Raw genomic sequence first — 16,487 nt, forward strand, 5'->3', positions numbered from 1 at the left:
ATTTCACTAAATTGGATTTGAGGTCTGGATATCATCAAATTAGAATGTGCCCTGAAGATATACCAAAGACTGCATTCAGAACATTTTTGGGACATTTTGAATATTTGGTAATGCCATTTGGCCTCTCCAATGCCCCTGGCACATTCCAAGAGTTAATGAACACAATTTTTGCTCCATACCTAAGGAAGTTTGTATTGGTATTTTTTGATGATATACTAATATTCAGCAAAAGTCTCAAGGAGCACTTGGAGCATATCAAACTGGTAATGGAGTTACTAAGAGAACATCAGCTCTATGCAAAGATGTCCAAATCTGTTTTTGCAGTGCAGAAAGTAGAGTACTTGGGCCATGTCATTTCTGAGAAAGGAGTAGCAACAGATCCACAAAAAATTGCAGCTATTGCAGAATGGCCAATTCCTGAAAATATTACTAAACTCAGAAGTTTTCTGGGATTGGCTGGGTACTACAGGCGGTTTATTAAAGGCTATGGGGTAATCTGCAGGCCTTTGCATGATTTGCTGAAAAAGGGGAATTTCCAGTGGCAACCTGAACACAACACAACATTCCAACACTTAAAACAAGCACTGCCATCAGCTCCTGTGTTGGCCTTACCAGATTTCACACAACCTTTTGTGTTGGAAACAGATGCTTGTGGCAAAGGTATTGGGGCAGTTCTCATGCAACAAGGGAGGCCAATATCTTATTACAGTTCTTCTCTCTGCCATAGGAATGCAGCTCTGTCTACATATGAAAAAGAGGCTTTAGCTATATTGGAAGCCCTTAAGAGATGGAGGCATTATTTACTAGGCAAGGAAGTGATTATCAGAACTGATCAATAGTCATTGAAATTTATCACTGACCAAAAAATCACTGAAGGAGTTCAACATAAACTCATGATGAAATTGCTGGAATTTAATTTCACAATACAGTATAAGAAGGAAATCCAGAACAGGGTAGCAGATGCTTTATCCAGGCTACTCCCTCAATGCATGGCCATATCTTCTGTTACTCCTGTCTGGGCAGAAGAACTGATAGAAAGTTACAAAAAGGACCCTGACAGTCTGCAGTTACTGGAGAAGTTACTCCTTCAGAAAAACCATACATTGTCAGACTATTCTTTAACAGCTGGCATCACCAGGCATAAAGGGAAGATCCTAGTGGGCAACAACCCTGACTTAAGAATCAAGTTAATCACAGCATTGCATAGCTCACCAGTGGGGGGCTACTCTGGCAAGAGAGCAACATACCAGAGAATAAAAAGTATATTCTACTGGCCTGGGTTGAAAGCTTCAGTGGAGAATTTCATTGCTGCATGCCCCATATGTCAAAGAGAAAAGCATGAATCCTGCTTGCAACCTGGCCTCTTGGAGCCTCTACCTGTAGCTGACATGGCCTGGCAGCACATATCCATGGACTTTATTGAGGGGCTGCCTAATTCTCAGGGCAAGGATGTCATTATGGTCATTGTGGACAGATTCACAAAGTATGCACATTTTATTCCCTTATCCCATCCCTACTCTGTGCTTAGTGTAGCTCAAGCCTTTGTAGATAACATTATCAAGTTGCATGGCCCTCCCAAAATGATCATTTCTGACAGAGATAGGATATTCACTAGTCAGCTGTGGAAAGACATTTTTTCTGCATTAAAAGTGGAACTAAGATACAACACAGCCTACCACCCACAAACAGATGGTCGGACTGAAAGAGTTAATCAGTGCCTAGAAACTTATCTAAGATGCATGACCACCTCTGCACCTAAGAAATGGCTGTCCTAGTTATCTCTAGCTGAATATTGGTACAACTCTACCTACCACACAACAATAAAGATGTCACCTTTCCAAGCCCTGTATGGTTTCCCTCCACCACTTATATCAGAACTGGCCATTCCTGGTCCTGATGACCCTGAAGCCCAAGACTTTCTGTCAGCAAAACAACAAATGTTGCAACAGTTGAAGGTAAACTTGGTACTAGCTCAAAACAGAATGAAGAAATATGCAGACACAAAAAGAGTTGAAAGAACTTTTCAAGTGGGAGAACCAGTCTATCTTAAAATGGCCCCTTATAGACTGGCAGCATTTGGATTCAGAGGAGCACTGAAATTGCAAAACAAGTTTTATGGTCCATTCCTGGTGATTCAGAAGGTGGGAAATTGTGCCTACAAATTGCAACTGCCAAGTTCAGTGCAAATACACCCAGTCTTCCATGTAAGTCAGTTAAAAAGGCATGTGGGGACAAATCAATTCCAGGACCTAATCTACCATTGGTAAATGCGGACGGGACAGTTAAAACAGGACCAGCTGAAGTACTGCAGGTGCGCCAAATTCCCCGCAACAATGCTCCAGTTATCCAGTGGCTTATCAAGTGGATCAACCTGCCTGTTGAAGATGCAACATGGGAAGACGCTGATTTCATTAAGTATACATTCCCGGATTTCTTCAGCGCCACTACGCGTGCGTGGCGAGGCAAATCAGTAGCGCCATGAGGACACGTCGGCTCTCAAGGGGGAGTAATGTCAGGACTGAACCGGTGTCGATGAGCTTCAGTTAGCTGTAGCAATTCAGGCGATAACGCTTCAGGCGAAATGGACGGCTGAGATGGCTCCTCACAGTTACTGTTTGTCGCTAGCCGTTAGATCGAGTTGTAACGTTACCGTTAGCAGTTACTATTTTGTTTCACCCCGTTGCCGGGAGCTATCGCCTATATAACAGCCGGGCTGTGGCTGGCAAACGCATCGTAAATTCTGAGATTTGCCTAGATGGCCAAGTAAACCAAATATAAATAGAAATATCTGGATCAGGGCGAAGTTTTCCCCAATTCTCCCCTTACAAATCCCTAGATCGATCCCTTGATAATAGTTGGGTCCTGACAGATATCCTGCGGCGCCGACCTATGGTGATCTAGAACCATCGCACGCGGCGGCGCGAATCTAGAACATGCCGAAGTAGATGATGGAGCCAGCGTGCGAGGCCTCGATCCGCTCCTTCCATCTGCTGGCCTCGCTTGCATTGCTCCTTGGGAAATGTCATTGTGAGGTGGGGCGGCTGGGAGGCCGGCGACCGGTGACAAGGCGGTGGAGGACAAGAGGAGATGAAGCAGCGTGTAAGTGGATTGGCCGATGACGAGAAAGGAGGAGAGGGAAGGAGGGAAAACTTGCTGCACTGCATGTTCTGTGCTGCAGCGAGCGCCCACACCTAGCCGCAGGACCCGACACAACGCACGACCTGACTCTCTCCAACCCCAGACGAAACTCAACGGTAGGAAGAGAAACAATTCAACCCACCGACGTGTGGGACAAGCATCCAACTTGGCCCACCGATCATTGTGTAGAAGGGCAGCAGTGAGTGTGTACGCGGCAACACATCTCCCTTTCCCATATTCAAACCACAGACGAGACATAGACAAGACAAACGTAATTGCACAGATCCATCGCACGACGCTTACCTACCCGCAGGATGCACCATGTCAGGTGGGCCGTGTTGAATGCTGGTCCACCAGTCATGGTGTGAAGTGGTAGCAGTGTGTGTGCACGGGTCAGTCCACCTCCTAATCACTTCAGATGACGCACACACACATGTGCATGCTTTTTGACTTCCCATTCGCCCGCGCACGCGGTTGGAGAGAGGGCTCAGCTCAGCGCCATGTGGGATCCTTTTCTTATGTCTTGTTCGCCTGCTCCTTTACTGCCTTACGGGCCCGTGATGGTTGGACCACATGTCACTTGGCTTGGGTCATCTTTTGTGTGTCCCAGAAGCCCCCACGTGCACTATTTAGAAGGTCGCACCTGCTCTGTTTAGGAGCCGAGAATCACGCCCGGCGCATGCAGCGCATCAGCAGAGGCCCTCCGTGCACCTGAAAATGGCTCACCCGGCCAATCATCATAGAGCACAAGCCCACCAGTCATTGGGCTTCTGAAACAACAGCAAGGTGAAAATAAATTACGTTGATCCAACGTCGCAGAATTGTTGGAAGACCAGATTGACCGGATCTAACGGCTGAAAGTGGACTAAATCGGGGGAGCCTCCTAGAGCCAAGTTGGCTAGCATCCTTATATGTTAGAATGACACAAATCACAGCTCAACGCGTGACCGTAAATGGGCGGACGTCTTTTTTGCACCCTTGACCCAGTTTCTGATTGGGAAGAGATGGGTCGAGGGTGGAAAGCGAAAGGCCACTTGAAAAACATATCGCCCGACCCGCTCCCATGAGCGGGGGGCGAACCTAGGGAGCTCCATTGCCAGCCGCCTCTTCTCCTACCTTCCCCACTTCAGTATGCTAGATCCATGGACGAGGGGTGGGCTCGAATCTCGGGCGGCGACCCTGTTGGTGGAAGCTGGGGTGTTCGTGGCGGAGCACGTGACTCAGGCGCTATCCGGTCACCATGGTCATGTGAGCGGCATGGTGGTTGGATTGTGTCGTTCAATGGCGGTGGTGTTGGTGTCCATACCCTGTTTCAGCGACGTGGAGTGTTGGATGGGGTGAAAACCTACTCTGGCTTGTCAGGCCGGTAGCGGCGGCATTATCGCGTCGTCCCCTTCTTGAAGGCATCGTCGCGGTATCTCTTTTGTCGTCGTGGTGCTCCGGGGTAAACCCTATTCCTTGAATGGGCGGTGGTGGCGCTCCATTGTTGTTTCCTTCCTGAAGGCGTCGTCTTGGAGCCCATTGTCTGTTATGCACGGCTTCTCCCCATCGCGATGGCTTATCCGCGGTTGAGGGCCCGATGACTTCATAGTAGTGCTTAGTGTTTCACCTGATGTTTGCTTGGAGTTGTTTGGGGTGGCATTGCTTTTTTCAGCGCCCTTGTATCTAGCCTTGTGTGTGTGTGTGTTCGGTGGTGTGGGGTGTGCGTTTGTATTAGCTTATTCGGTGATGGTTGCTTTATATATAAAGCGGGGGAAATCATTTTTCGTCATTTCTGGCAAAATTTGGGTCGCATGCGTCGAAACAGACACAACGCGGATGCAAGCGGGCGCTCCAATGCCCTCCCCTGGCCCACCCGTTGGGGACACAAATGCCTCTTCCTCCTACCCTGCGCGGCCTGCAGCTCTTCCCTCGTGCCCTTCATAGCCTCCGCCGCCCATTTTCTGGTCGTCTTCGTCACTATCCAGGTCGGCCGTCCAACAGCCCCATCGCAACAATTTCCCCTGCCCCGTCCCACCCGCTTTGAGAGGATTTCTCTCCTACGTTCGCGGGCTTTTTCTTCGCCACCGCGAAATCACGGCTGCCAGCGACGCCCATCGGCACCAAAGACGTCCGCCTCATGCTGTAAGGCTGCCGCCCTCATCTCCGCTCCTACATGCCTGCTACTTGTACAAGAGGCCGGGGTGCTCTTCACTGGTCGCTTCTCTACCACGACCACAAGGTGTTCGACACTTTTCTCTCAAGGTACCATGGATAGTGGGGACGGGTATTTTTCTTTCCACAACTTCATTTGTCATCGGATGATGATTCATCATCGGACGACGAGGAGCTTGTGGTTGCTGCATTGATCCAAAATGACTTGGTTGAGCACATGTGGAATCACATTGGCAACTAGTAGATGTATCGATTCATTTTCTTTTGATGCATTCGTGATGATTTAAATTTGGTTATAAACTTCGTGAAACTATTTAGTTGTGCAACTATGTTTCTTTCGATGTATTGGGTTGTGCAACTATTTATTATTATTATGGTACTATGTGATTTATTTGGTTATATGTTATGTTTATTTTTTGTTAATAAAATGACTACATTTTGGTCGCGGTCCGTTTGGGCAGACCAAATGTGTCGGCCACTTTGGGCGCACGGCCAGCACAAACACAGAAGAGGCCGGACAACGCCCCTTCGACCAACACAAATGGACGCAAACCAGACGCAAACGACCGTCATTTGCTCCCGTGCATTGGAGTTGGCCTTATATATAAGAGAAAGTACAATATGAGCCCCAGTATGAGAGCATCCTTGGTAGTACCTCCTATCGTGTTAGGTATATCCATTTAAGCAACACTTAATATGAGACGAACTGAGTGTATCCTAAAGTGCAAAAACCTTCGGAGGCGGACGTTTGGAACCTAGGAAAATGCCCTGGCAATCAGCACTGGCCCTTAGTTCTTCGCGTTGATTTGTTTCTTTAGGACATGTCCTTTTTTAGAAGATCGGTGGGAGGGGAATGTTGGTGTCAAAATCGGCGGATCTCGGGTAGGGGGTCCTGAACTGTGCGTCTAAGGCTAATGGTAACAGGAGGCTGGGGACACGATGTTTTACCCAGGTTCGGGCCCTCTCGATGGAGGTAATACCCTACTTCCTGCTTGATTGATCTTGATGATATGAGTATTACAAGAGTTGATCTACCACGAGATCATAGAGGCTAAACCCTAGAAGCTAGCCTATGGTATGATTGTTGTTGTCCTACGGACTAAACCCTCCAGTTTATATAGACACCGGAGGGGCTAGGGTTACACAGAGTCGGTTACAGAGAAGGAGATCTACATCCGAATCGCCAAGCTTACCTTCCATGCAAAGGAGAGTCCCACCCGGACACGGGACGAAGTCTTCAATCTTCTATCTTCATAGTCCAACAGTCCGACCAAAGTACATAGTCCGCCTGTCCGGATACCCCCTTATCCAGGAATCCCTCAGTAGCCCCTGAACCAGGCTTCAATGACGATGAGTCCGGCGCGCAGATTGTCTTCGGCATTGCAAGGAGGGTTCCATATCTGAATACTCCAAGATAAATTCCGAACACAAGGATCGTGTCCGGCTCTGCAAGAAAAATTTCACATACCGCCGTAGAGAGAATAATAATCCATGAATCTAATCTACTGACAACTCTTCGTGACATCACGCCACGGCCCGGCTTTTATTCGAACCATTTTTTATAACCAGCTACCGCACACATTGCGAGGCGGTTTCTTTGGCACGTCTTGTCAAAGCAGAGATCATGTCCCCCTTATCGCAGGATTCTCATCAATACGGGTGTGGGTAACCCAACCGTGCCATCAATCGTGGCACTTGGAAAATGAGTAATTTTACAGGCAAGTGGGGAGGCGCACTCATTTTTTCACCACCTTTATAAGGGATAAGGATCACCTATTTTTACCCACGCCTTCTTCCTCCTTTGCTCATCCATTCTCGCACTCTCGAGCCCCAGCGCCCAAGTTCTCACCTTCTCCGAAGGACCATCCGCAGCATGTTCGGAGCGGGAGGCAAGTGGATGGCCTCCTCCGTCACAGAGGAGGATATCACCAAGCTTCGGGCGGCCGGATACCTGGCCGAAAACATCGCGCACAGGCTTCCGGCGGAGGGACAGATCACCCCTACCCCAAAGTCTCGGGAGAGAGTAGTATTCCTCCCTCATTTCATCCGCGGACAAGGATTTCCACTCCACCCGTTCGTCCGCGGGCTCATGTATTACTATGGGCTAGATTTCCATGATCTAGCCCCAAATTTCATCCTCAACATCTCGGCGTTCATCGTCGTGTGCGAGGCCTTCCTCCGCATCAGGCCCCACTTCGGCCTGTGGCTGAAAATCTTCTGCATGGAGCCAGAGATCGTTAGCGTCCAGCAGGCAGAGTGCGGAGGCGCCATGGTGGGCAGAATGCCCAACGTTACATGGCTTGACGGCTATGTTGTGGAGACCGTGAAAGGGTGGCAATCAGGGTGGTTCTACATCACCGAGCCGCGCGATGCCAATTGGGTGGCGGCCCCCAAATTCCGATCCGGAATCCCCATGCGGCTCACTTCTTGGGAAAAGAATGTCCTGGCCTGGGGCGAACCTGTGGAGTTGATCGGACTCGAGACCTGCAACAAAAGTATGAGGGACAAGAAGATCAAGCTTGTCAATGTGGTCCAGGTCATGCTCGTCCGCTGGATTCTCCTGTGTCAAAGACGGGCATTCAATATGTGGGAGTTCGATCCGGACGAACACCAGATGCTGCATGAGCTCTTCGATACGACGCATAAGGACGTCTGGAAGGTGCTGTTCAAGACCGGCGAAATTCCTCCTCCCATTTTCGAGGACCGTGGGCTCAGCGCAAAGCGCCTTGCCAATTCGGTAATTCCTCTAACCATCACAAGATGTACCTTTCCCAGCATATTCGTGGGAGGATTTTAAGTCGTCATGCTGACCAAACAGGATTATGTGAAGACGGCGGAGCAGATCGACTGTCCAGCTCCGCTGTCCGAAGATCCAGCGACCGCACTCCTTACGGAGATGCTGGCTCCGGCACCTTATAAGGTGCCAGAGAAGAAGGCCACGAGGACTAGGAAGGGTCTTCGGCGCGAGGTCGCACCGGACGCCTCGCCTGAAGTCGATGAGGCGCACTCCTCCCACGAAGGGGAGGAGAAGAAGAGGAAGAGGGCCGCCCCATCCGGGGAGGCCGAAGGGTCCAAGAAAGCAGCCGCGAGGACCAAGAAGGGTCTCCGGCGCCAGGCCGTAATAGACTCGTCGTCAGAAGACTGCAAGGCAGATTCCTCCCATGGAGACGGGGAGAAACACGAAGAAATGCCCCCTCCCCGCACCGGGGAGGAGAAGAAAAGGAAAGCTGCCCCACAGGGGGAGGCTAGGACGCCGAAGAAGGGAAAGGTATCCCTTCCGGACCACTCCACCACAACCGCCTACAGCAAGGAGGAGTGGTTGTCGAGGGGGAAGCCCCAGGCGAAGTCGTAAGTATCCACACTCTGTAATACTTTCGTGCGACTCTAACTTTATGGTTCGTAATGAAACCGACCACGTGTATGCAGTCCGGCCAGGTCCAATCTCGGGGCATCCTCTTCGGATGGGTCCTTGAGTGCGTCAGAGATGGATTCACTCCCGACGGCCACCTCCCCGCGTCCTACGGATGACACCGAGGTGTTGTCCCAAAGGATACGAGAGCAGGGGGCGATGGTTCCGGAGACGCCCCAAGGCAAAATCCCAGACACCGGGCACGCGGGGGGTAAGATCCCTATGGATTATGCGAACGGGAGCCGTAGTAAGTCTGGCTCTCCGTCGGTTACTGCACCGGAGCCTTCATAGGTTCCGGATTCAAGTGAGCAGACCCTCTCTAAGGAGGGCGAGCCCGCCGTGCCGATGACCTCCACCTAGCTGGAGGCATTGGATAATTTGTTGGAAGTGCTTCGTAGCGCTTCCATTGACGAAGAGCACCGTACTCTAATGAGTGTGGTGTTCGAGAAGGTTCGGTCCACCAAAAGTGGATTGGCCGAAGCCTGCACCAGCCTCCTAACAGGCTTTGAGGTAAGTAATGAAAAGTGTGAGAAAATATCACCCAATAGACAGTAGCCCCTGATACTCGGTTTGGTGTTCGGAAAGAAAAAGCCAAATGGAGGGTCAATTTTTTTAATCCGCAGGAGTCTGGCAATACTTGTCTATGTTAATAAGCAGGCGCTGTTGCTGACCGCTGCTGCGCCACACAACTGAGGTCATCGGACTCAAGCGAGACCTGGGGCAGGCCGAAGAGGAGCTCGACCTCGTGAAGAGGCAGCTCGAGGAGAACAAAGGTAAGTGATACCCCGTTCGTGTGTCGTGTAGAGGAGAAAATTGATGATGCTAACAAAAAGCATTATGATTTTTAATAGGGGCGGCGACCAAAGTGGCAGCCCTAAAGAAAGCGCTGTCCGAAGCCGAAGCCAAGGCGGCCACAGAGTGCACCGAGCGTGAGAAACAGGATGCTCAGGTGGGGGAGGTACAACAAGAGCTCCAGGAGTTCGGCAAGAAGTTCGAGTCCTTGGAGCATGACTTCAAGACACAAGAGTCCGAGCTTGCAGAAGCCCTTGAGAGCACAAAAGATGCCAAGGCCGAAGCCCAAAAGGCCCTCCAGGAAATCCAGGCGGCCAAGAAGATAGCGGCGGGTAAGGCATTCGTTATGCAAAGCAAGCATGTGGAGGAGACATTTCTTTTACTTACCCGCATTCGGAGCTCTCCAGGGGCATTCGCAGATCTGCCACGCAGCATATCGGATGCCGCGGAGTTCTACCATGCCGAAGAGGGGAGCTCTACAGACAAGCTGTTTTGGTCCTAGTATACCGGAGCCGAACACCCAATGTCTCTGAGTGACCAACTGAAGCAATTGGTCGAACTCCACAGGGCGGCCGAACTGGCCATGAAGGGCCTCATAGTCCGGATGTGGCCTGATGAGCCCCTGCCCGACAGCTACTTCGGCCTTATAAAGCGGATGGTAAGTGCTTGTCCGCGGCTTGAAGTGATCAAGCAGTCCGTCTGCATTGAGGGTGCCCGTCGGACCTTTGCCCGCACGAAGATGCATTGGACCAAACTGGACGCTGAGAAGCTAGTGAAGGACGGACCCCCAGAGGGTAAGGAGCATCGCTACCCCGAGAAATATTATGATGGCGTCATGAAAGGCGCTCGCCTTGTGGCCGATGAGTGCACCAAGAACTTAATCTTTGAGTGAATGGACTTGTGTCGTCTTTGTAATATGAGAACGAGTTCGTGTACGCTATATAAGGTTTTGTTGATTTACAATATTACCTTCCATGCGGCCGTTTATAAAATTCTGAGAGTAGGCTAGTCGTCGGCTTCCGCCCCCATGTAGCTAGTACTAGGGTGTTCGTGGAAAACCCAAAACACTCTTTATCCAAGTTTTTGGTCCTTTAAGGAGGTGTTTGGCGTAGCAAACGAGGCAATCAGACTATGCGGCTTTATAACTCTCACTTGGCCATAGACGTCTATAATTTTAAATTTCGGCGAAGCCCCTAGTATTCGGAAGGCCGAACTGGGGCGCTATACACGCCTAAATCGAACAAGGCCGATTCCTCACCTTAAGCGGAAAAAATCTTTAAGGATTTGGTACCTCTCGAACAGCAACCAGCTCTCGCTGCATCATGACAGTCAGTTTTCGGCTTTCTCTACTGAGATGCTCGTCCGGAAGAACCGGGACACAATCGCAGTAGTTCTCCCCGTGATACCTTAGCTGATATAATGGAACGTAAGGTACCAAAACAAGGGAGCCGGGCTAACCCAACTATTGACCCAAGACATGATTCAGAGCTGATGCATATAATGCTATAAGTTTGGGGTGCCGCACTGTCAAAAGTGTTCGGACTTTTATTGCCATGTTATGGGGCTCAATAAAAAGCCCCTGGCGAACTGATCATACCAAAGTGTACGGATCCAACATTAAATAAATATTCAAGGGAAAATATGAAGATAGTAATAAGAAGTTGATGCTGTATACTATTTCCCATTGTTATTTGGATAATACGGCAAGGCGTATGTGTACAATTAATGCATTAAGCAGAAACAAATAGGACTATTTGACATGTCCTATCCAAGGGTAGGCTGCATGCGGGTATGTAAAAACAGGTATAACGATCATTGAAAGAGACCACCTGGGTATTCCCTTGTGTGCAAAGCCTCTTGCTTCCTTGGTATCCCCCCCGTCCGGTAGTCCGGTTCTCTGAAGGGGCTGCCCGAAAGTAGGGTCCTGAAAAGAAAGAAAGGAGAAGGGTGTACGGGCCTCGTCGAGGCTAAACCACACTATGAGCTGCGTCGTCGACCCGCCTCCGTCTATGCCCATGGTATTTTGAGTGCGTAGTTGTGTACACGTGGCACAAATGCCTTCTCAATGGGGCTGGGGCGGAGGCCGTATTGCTAATCGAGCTCGTGGCGTTCCTGACCATCCTGCTACGGGGTGCTCCGGACTTGCTTGACGGTGTTCGGGGTTCTTATTGCCGAATGGGCTGTCTGTCGAAGAAGGCTGCTTTGTACTTCTGCCGCAAGGGCCGCAGTGTGCTCTTTCGTACGGAGGGAGAGGTCTGTGTTTCGATTGATTGTTATAACCCCGCGGGGTCCTGGCATCTTGAGCTTAAGGTATGCATAGTGCAGTACCGCATTGAATCGAGCGAACGCAGTTCATCCCAGTAGTGCATGATAGCCACTACGGAAAGGGACGATATCGAAGATTAATTCCTTGCTTCGGAACCCGCGGGGTGCGACCAAGGTTACCGAAGATCAAGTCTCGGCGGACATTGGCCGTGTAATTCAAGTTCCCAAACCAGACCTGATGGCCAGGGGCGTAGCTGTCGATCTGCTCCAGATGGCCAAGCGAGTTGGCCCGCAGTGCGAAGCCGCCGAACACGAAGATTTGTTCGGGGAGAAAAGTCTCACCCTGGACTATGTTGTTGAAGGTTGGGGGAGCCATCGAGCTTGACAGCGACGAAACAGAGGAACTCTGAATGAAAGCACCAATGTCGGTGTCAAAACCGGCGGATCTCAGGTAGGGGGTCCTGAACTGTGCGTCTAAGCCTAATGGTAACAGGAGACTGGGGACATGATGTTTTACCCAGGTTCGGGCCCTCTCGATGGAGGTAATACCCTACTTCCTGCTTGATTGATCTTGATGATATGAGTATTACAATAGTTGATCTACCACGAGATCGTAGAGGCTAAACCCTAGAAGCTAGCCTATGGTATGATTGTTGTTGTCCTATGGACTAAACCCTCCGGTTTATATAGACACCAGAGGGGGCTAGGGTTACACAGAGTCGGCTACAGAGAAGGAGATCTACATCTGAATCGCCAAGCTTGCCTTCCATGCAAAGGAGAGTCCCATCCGGACACGGGACAAAGTCTTCAATCTTCTATCTTCATAGTCCAACAGTCCGGCCAAAGTACATAGTCCAGCTGTCCGGATACCCCCTTATCCAGGAATCCCTCAGGGAGCCCTGATGCATCCATTTTTGCATCATGTTTTTCTACTTTTATTTATCATATTTTGGGTCTTTCACTTTATGATGCTATTCTAATGCATTTTCTCTCTTATTTTGTAAGTTTCACATGAAGAGAGAGATTGGCGGCAGCTGGAATTCTGGACCTGAAAAGGCTATAACACAGATAGCTATTCTGCACAACTCCAAATGACCTGATTTTTTTGGAGAATTTGTTTTAAAATATATAAAAATATTGGTGAAAGAATTACTAGAAGGGAGGCCATCAGGGAGCGACGAGCTCAGGGGGCGCCCTATGAGCTTGTGGGACCCCCAGTGGGCCTTCGGTGCCTATCGTCTGCTATATGAAGCCATTTGCCCTAGAAAGAAAATAAGAAGAAGACTTTCGGGATGAAGTGTGACCGTCTTGAGGAGGAACCTGGGCAGGAGCATTTTTTCTCTTCGGCGAAGCGATTCCGCCGGGGAAACTTCCCTCCGAGAGGGGGAAATCGAAGCCATCGACATCACCAATGATCCTCTCATCATGGGAGGACCAATCTTCATCAACATCTTCATCAGCACCATCTCATCTCAAACCCTAGTTCATCTCTTGTATTCAATCTTTGTTCCAAAACTTTAGATTGGTACGTGTGGGTTGCTTTGTTGTGTGCTTATAATTTTTTTGAACAATAAAAGAGGGGAAACTAAAAGTTCAAAAGGAGAAATGATTGGAAAGTTATGCATTGGAGAACCGAGGGTTGACCTTGAACACTTGTGTTCATGCTCATGGAAACAATGTACAATTTTTGATGCAAGTTCCGCACAAAAATAATTATCTCGTTGTACAAATCCATTGTATTATAAAAATAATGTGCCAAACCTTTAGGGTGTTTAAGTTGTTTATTTGGTATGTGATGTGTAAAAACAGAAACTTTTGATGTAGTATTTGAATTCTCATATTTTACCGGAACATGGAAAAATTCTGAATTTTTAAACATTACTGATATGCAAAAAAAAATTACTACTTCCTATTTTTTTAGAATTTTTGTACAGAAGTATATATTCCATCTGCATCTTTCCAGATTGTCCTATTTTCACGTATTGTTGTTATAGTTTCTTTATTTGCTTGTGTTTGCAATTTAGTTAAGCCCCATTGATGCGGGAGGATTAGAATTGTGTTAGCATACAATAGGTAATGGCGGATTATGATTATACAATATTGTTACGGAAGACATGATGGGATTTTGAAGTTATATGTACTAACCCCTCTAATAAAAATTCAGTTAAGTTTTGCGTGGATGAAGTGTTTGAAGAGCAAGGAGACATCAATATGAGAAGAATAAGGAGAGGCAAGAGTTCAAGCTTGGGGATGCCCAAGGCACCGCAAGTAAATATTCAAGGAGTCTCAAGCATCTAAGTTTGGGAATGTCCCGGAAGGCATCTCATCTTTCTTCCTTGACAATCAGTATGTCTCAGTTTTTGTTTTCTTCACATGATATGCGTAAATTCTTGAAGTGTCTTTTGTGTTTATTTTTATCTTTTATTTTATGCACCATGATGGTATGATATAGTACTTGGTTGATTTATAAAATGTTCTTTGCACTTCACTTGTATCTTTTGAGTATGGCTCTATAGAATGCTTCGTGTGCTTCATACATATGTTTTCAAATTTGGATGCTTGCTTCTCTACATTTGGAACACCATTATTTGTAGAATGCTCTTTTGCTTCCCTTATATTTATTAGAGCTTGGCAGAATCTTTTTTAGAAAGAATTAAGCCCCCATGCTTCACTTATGTCTATTTAGAGAGTAAGAGGAATTAGTCATTTGCATGGTTAGTTATAAAAATTTAATATATAGGTGTACGTAATATGTTGCACGTAAAAATTTAATCATATTGAGCTAGTAATATATAGGTGTACTGATAAATAATCTCTTCCTAGTAAATAGCATTGGTGTTGAAGTTTTTGATTCCCGAAGCATGCATGTATATCCTCTAGTTTTGCTATTAAGTTGGAGCATGATTCATGATTGATTGTGTACCTTATGAATGGCGGTTGGAGACGAGCGGTGGTCTTTTCCTCCCAATCTACCCCCCGGGTATGAAAGGTCATTCTTTGCTTCGAGGGCTAATAAAATTTTGCAATAAGTCCTTGAGTTCATTATGTTTAATATGACGTCATGGACTTGAGCACTTCTACATATCCATATTTGCTAGCCTCTTCAGTACCGTGCATTGCCCACTCTTATATCGAGACTTAGTGCAAACTTCGCCGATGCATCCAAACCCCATGATATGGTATGCTCTATCACACATAAGCCTCATATTATCTTCCTCAAGATAGTCACCATACCTATTATGGCATTTTCGTAGTCATTCCGAGATATATTGCCATGCAACTTTCATTCTTACTATTCATTACATGACTTGAGAATTCATTGTCATATAGCTTTGCATGATCATATAGAGGTGGCATGATATTTTTGTGGCAAATCCACTGTTCATCATTGTTATACATGTTACACCAAATCATTGCACATGGTACACCGCTAGAGGCATTCATATGTAGTCATATCTTCTTTTCAGTTTACTGAGTTGTAAGTAAATTAAAGTGTGATGATCATCATTATTAGATCAATACCCCAGCGAGGAAATGAATGGTGGAGACTAATGAGTCCTCGAAAAAGTGGGATGAGGTCCATGAGACTATTCTAAAAAAGGCCAAAAAGAGCCCATGTATCTTAAAAAGGATAAAAGGAGAGAAGGGCATGCTACTATCCTTTTTCCACACTTGTGCTTCAAAATAGTACCATGTTTTTCATATAGAGTCTCCATGATTTGTCAGTTTCATATACTCGTAGGAATTTTACATTATAGAATTTGTCTTGTATATTCCTATGACGAGCTTCCTCAAATGCTCGAGGTCTTCATGATAAAGCAAGTTGAATGCACACCCACTTAGTTTCATATAGAGAGCTTTCATACAACTATAGCTCTATTTCATCCGTTGCATGGCAATCCCTACTCCTTGGATTGACATTAATCTTAGGGCCTCTCCATTGCCTAACTTTCAGCCACGTTGATGTGAGACTTTTTTTAAAAAAATTGTCTTCTCTTATGAACCCCAATAATTATTCTCTTTACCATACTAAGTGTTAAGTCCTTGACTCGCACTCAAGTATTGAGTAAAAACTAAAAGGTTGAAGCGAGAAAAGTATGATTTGATTACTCAGCTTATCATCTGGGTAGTTCATCATTAATACTTCTATGCTAGAAAGACTAAGCATGCCATGCTATATGATTTTGTAGGGATAAAGTTTTTAACATTTCTATTTTGAAAGGCAATGATTATCTATTACTACTATTGTATATTACTGTTTTTATATCAAATTGATATGTAGATCACTCGCTTCCCAATATTCATGCCATCATTACATTATTTGATCAAGATTGTACTAGATAGCATTCCACGTAAAAAATATATTTATTTTATCATTTACCTACTCGAGGACGAGCATGAACTAAACTTGGGGATGCTAACACGTCTTTGATGTATCTATAATTTTTTATGGTTTCATGTCATTATCCTACTACTTGCACATATTTTTGGCAATAATTTATACTATTTTGTTGGACTAACTTACTAATCTATTGTCAATTTATGTTTGTTCCATGTTTTTTGTTTCACAAAAAATGCATATCTAGGAAGGTCCAAACACGATGAAAATTTATGGACATTCTTTTGGAATATATGTGAATTTTGGGTGGAAGAATCAACGCAAGGGGGGAATGAGCTTCACAAGCTCAGGGGGCACCACCGCTTCCCCCCTAGGGGCACACCATCAACA

Source organism: Triticum aestivum, chromosome 6B, assembly GCF_018294505.1.
Source record: "Triticum aestivum cultivar Chinese Spring chromosome 6B, IWGSC CS RefSeq v2.1, whole genome shotgun sequence".
NCBI lineage: Eukaryota > Viridiplantae > Streptophyta > Magnoliopsida > Poales > Poaceae > Triticum > Triticum aestivum.